At 45.6% G+C, this 4,605-nt stretch overlaps 1 non-coding gene across 1 annotated transcript; it reads right to left on the reverse strand.

The window, feature by feature from the left end:
- Positions 1-4,042: 4,042 nt before the first annotated feature.
- LOC126519409 (U2 spliceosomal RNA) lies at positions 4,043-4,241 on the reverse strand. Its single transcript, XR_007596607.1, has one exon. It is a non-coding gene; the product is annotated as a U2 spliceosomal RNA (small nuclear RNA).
- Positions 4,242-4,605: the final 364 nt, after the last annotated feature.

A 4,605-nucleotide genomic window follows, 5' to 3' on the forward strand; every position in this document is an offset into this window, starting at 1 on the left:
ACAATTTCAGCTATAATCCCGTGGCTTCAGTTTTAGTCCCTGCGTGGCTTAAGCGCCCAGCATTTTTACCCGCTACATGGCTTAAACACCGAGCATTTTCAGGCTTAAGCGCGGGCGTTCGGTGCTCTCCGTGGCCGCTCCGGCTGACGTGGTAGCGGACTTTGCGTAATGTTGCCCGTTATTTCACAGCAAACGGGCGCCGCGGATTTCATGCTTTCTTTCCAGTTTGGAGCGTTTAGATTCGTGTACGGGTGCTGCGTTTAAGGAGCTGTGTATAACTTTATAGAGCGTCTCAAGAAAAACAATTTGTTTGGAGCTTCACACGTAAGAGGAGCGGCTCCCGACTACGAGGCGGTTTTCCTTTTTTTTTTCCCGATAATAGTACTCATCTGCCATTTCTCTCACCACCATATGATTTTTTTTTGGTTCTCCCTTGATCCTCAAGTGAACAGACTGTTTCATACATTACGCAGACGTCCGCATCTGTCCAGTAATGATGCCATTTACAAAAGTCCTAAACAGAGGCCCGCACCTGCTCAATCAACGCCAACTCAATTTAAGGAAGAGCAGTTCAAAAGCTGATCGAAACCATCCAGTTTGGCAAAACCTAATTTGTGCAGTCGCTTTTTTTTGCGTTTTTTTTTTATTGTGAGAGACGTGAAATCCACACCACGAAATGAACGTCCGTTTGTTACCCTTTCGTTACCGCGGCTGCGAAATCGTCCGTAATACCAATTTAATTGTCCTGGTTGGTCGTCTGTCAGCACTTTGTGTTCTTCAAGAAAATCAACTACAGGTTTATAAAGTATGTGCGCCAAAATTTCCTCCATCTGTACCAATACGCCACCACGAAAATACTTAAAGAACAGAGAAAGCGTCCGGGGCCTTGAGATTTCGAAAATGCCGTGCTCTGAAATTTTTACATCCGCCATTGGGAAGAAAATGATTATCCGTAGTAAAAAAAAAAAAAAGAAATCAGAGTTGAAATGATCATTGAAAGTGGCCACGTTTTTCGGGGCATGTCTTGATGAAAGAATTTCAGTTCAGTTCGTTGGTTCAATTGCATTTGTTGGCTCCTTGCAGCATGTTTAGATTCCATCTTTTTCAGTATTTTTAGTATCCTCATTGTAGTATGAATTGCGTGCAGATTTTTTAGCTGTTTTGAGTTATACATTCCTGAATGATGTTTTTCTTTTCCTTAAAGCTAGCAATAGAACAAGCGCTTTCTATAAAATCATTACAATAAGAATCCAGCATATCGGTTCATCATCGGCGCGATTAAAGTTCGGGAACTGGCGATTTTTAATGCCTTGATCATGAAGGTTAACACCACAGCATGTTCATCAGATATACCAGGGGTGACGTAACGCAAGGCGTGATTTTTCAGCATACCAGTCACGATATCTAATCGAATGTAAGATTGAAATCGCGTTCTGAATTCTTTCGGTTCCAGATAGAACAAGCAGAAATAAAAAGAAGAGGATGTCATTGATTGCCATTCAAATCTGAAGACCGCGTGGAGAAAGTGTTCCGGTTTTCATTCGGCAAATCGAAATGAACGGCTAAAATTAATCTATCGTCTGGTTTCATGCGGGAGATCACGTAAAAGGCAGCCATTGTTCTTTACATGGTTTCTCTCTTTTGCGCTGTCATTTGCGCACGCAAATTTCTTCCTACGGGAATTTTATGAAGCGAAGGCGGCTACAGATCATTTTCTTTGTTTAGTTCATGTTCGTAGGCGCAAATTACAAACCTAATACTTGGAGGAACATTTGCACTACTCCGTAGACAGTGCCCGCTCTCTCATTTCTCCAATTGCTCGCAAACACATTGCATTGCTAGTCTACAGTGGCAATACAAAGTGACGTTTCACCATGCACGTCGAAGTTCATTACCAGTACCGCGCCAGCATCGACCGGCCGGCGAAGCGACGAGCTCAGCAGCGCATGCGCAAGGCCCGACACCACCCCAACCGAGCTTCCCTGCTTATCGGAGAGAGCAAGTGCGCGTGAACACGGGCGCGTCTGAGTATCTGGATTAAAAAAAAAAGTGTGTCCGAGATATTGACAAAGACAAGTGGTCGCGGTCGCTCTCAATCTTATCGTATTATAGAAAACGTGGGATGGCGGCGCTTCCTCGAGGGTCAAATAGTACAATCGTCGAAGTAGCGCTCCCGGCGGCAAGTGGAGTACATCCTTCTTCTTGGAACGGTTTGCAATTGACTGCTTGAATGTGCCGACCACGCGTCGCGGGTCGCGTATAGAGCCAACGGTTGGCAAGAACTCGTCTAGCGTAGCAGCAGAACCGATCGCGGTTGCGATAACCCATCGTTGGTAGCGAAAAAAAAAAGAAAGAAAAACACCCACACGCAGTATGTAGCAATAACTGTACAAATCAATCTGGTTTTAAATATAGCTTCGCTGGTCACAGTAGAAGGGAACTGAAACTTTCTCAAGACGCACACCGCTGTAGTCCACAAAGAACAAAGCGCACAAAATAGATATGATACAGCCGCACCGCATTATTTCGTGTTTTCACTATTTCATTACTTTCGTGTGCATGCGCGCTAGGGCCACGCAGGCCAGGAGTAGAAGGCAAAAAAAAAAATGGTACGCGATTCTAAGCTTTGACTTGGCTGCTGTGGCACTCGCATTTATGTTCTTTACCTTAGGCGAACGCAATGCACAAACTGAACTCGAATTTCCTATAATGGAAATTCCTATTTGGCAATTTGGTTGTATTTTTGGCTAAAATTTTGCGTTTTTCGCCAGAGCAAGCGCTTCACGGCGCTACTTTCTGCCCCTTCATCCCCGCTTCGCTGCCCAGCAGCCATGTTCTGCGTTGGGCCGAACCTGCAGGCATAAAGCCTGGGCGCCGCCATCTTGTTGAAAGCGGCGCCGGGGACACAATCGCGCCTAGCTCATTGAGTTTTGCCCCAAAACTGAAAAAATTAGCCTTATTTAAATGAGAAAGATGCCATGAGTGCCCCAACAAAAAGCTTTAAGGATTACCGAAGGGTAATTGAGGGCGATGCAACGAGCTTTGGAAAGAACGATGATGGGTGTAGCGTCACGGGGGATAGGAATAGAGCAGATTGGGGGGTGAGCGAACAAACGCGAGTTAATGACACCATAGTTTAAACCAAGAAAAAGAAATGGGCATGCGCAGGGCATACTATGTGGGGGGAAGAGAACCGATGGTCATTAAGGGTTACGGACTGAATTCCAAGAGAAGGGAAGCGTCGCAGGGGGTGGCAGAAAGTTAGGAGGGCAGATTAGATTAGGAAGTGTGCAGGGACTACATGGCGACAATTAGCACGTGACCGGGGTACTTGGAGAATTACGGGAGAGGCCTTTGCCCTGCAGTGGGCGTAGCCAGGAGGATAATGATGATGATGAAAAAGTAGCAACAGGTCTTCATAACACACAGGTTGGAAAGCTGAGGCACCTTTGAACCCTTGAATATATTTCGCCACACTTGGCCATACTACAAGTTTGTTTTCCAGGCGCTCGGTCCCACTGCTGAGAAAATTTGCACACAAAAGGCTGCACAGTAGTTGCCCGAAATCGGGCACTCTATTTTTCTTTCACAGCTTGCGTCTGCGCTGTTGTTTACGGATCCAAGCCATAGTGAACTCCAAAATCCAGTGTTGGCTTTGAGTGGGATTCACATTGATTGCAAAACCCACGGCTAATCATAGCCCCCCTCCCCTCCCCGAATGGCTCTTTACAGCAGACAATCGTTCAGAAACATCGGATAAATAAGAATTATATTTCGTAGACATATGATTTGCCGATTCTCCCTCTTGGTTCTTTCTTTTGCTTTCATTTATTTTCTCGAAGGCCGTAATTAGAAATTCGCTGGTGCGGCTGTCCCATTTGCGACGCTAGTGCGACGCTACACACAGATGGAGTGGCAGTTTAATTACTCTCGTAGTCCGCGAACCGGCATCGTTGCGTATAGTATAGGAATGGTGCGTGTCAAGTCAGTGCTCGCTTCGAGCTTGTGCTCTTCATTTTGATTGAATGAAGTCTCACCTAAGTGAGCGGGGACCGATCCCGGAGGTAGTGCAATACCGGGCCGACCAGCGGCGGAGTTGAAGCAGGCTTCAAGCACTCCGCCAACTTCCAAAAATAGGTTTAATATGTTTAATATCGTGGGTCCATATAGAACCCGTATCAGTTATTAAGCTGATAAGAACAGAGTTTTTTATTATGCTATTTACAATACATCAAAAATATGTGTTACAGAAACAAGGAAAGAACGGATAAAAGGTGTATAATCTAAAAAGGCAAACAAATGACTAAAGAACTAGTTAGTGGTGTTAGTAATAAAAGGCTAAAAGTGTAAAGGTGTAAAACATGGCAAAAAGCTATTCTCTAAAAACATAAGACCGTTTAAGAAGTGCCTACGTGGGCTCTAAAAATCATTGTGGAGGCGTTGATGGTGTCGCTGATGCACAGGCGTTTCATAGTCTGTAGGTATTGCCTACTACACAGCCTGCGCATCACGCGATCGTTCCCCTGATCCCAGGTGCCAAGGCAGCCGACGACAACCGCGTCCACCGTCAGGCGTTGGAACCGCCGGAGGAGATGACGCTGTACA

Source organism: Dermacentor andersoni, chromosome 10 (genome assembly GCF_023375885.2).
Source record: "Dermacentor andersoni chromosome 10, qqDerAnde1_hic_scaffold, whole genome shotgun sequence".
NCBI lineage: Eukaryota > Metazoa > Arthropoda > Arachnida > Ixodida > Ixodidae > Dermacentor > Dermacentor andersoni.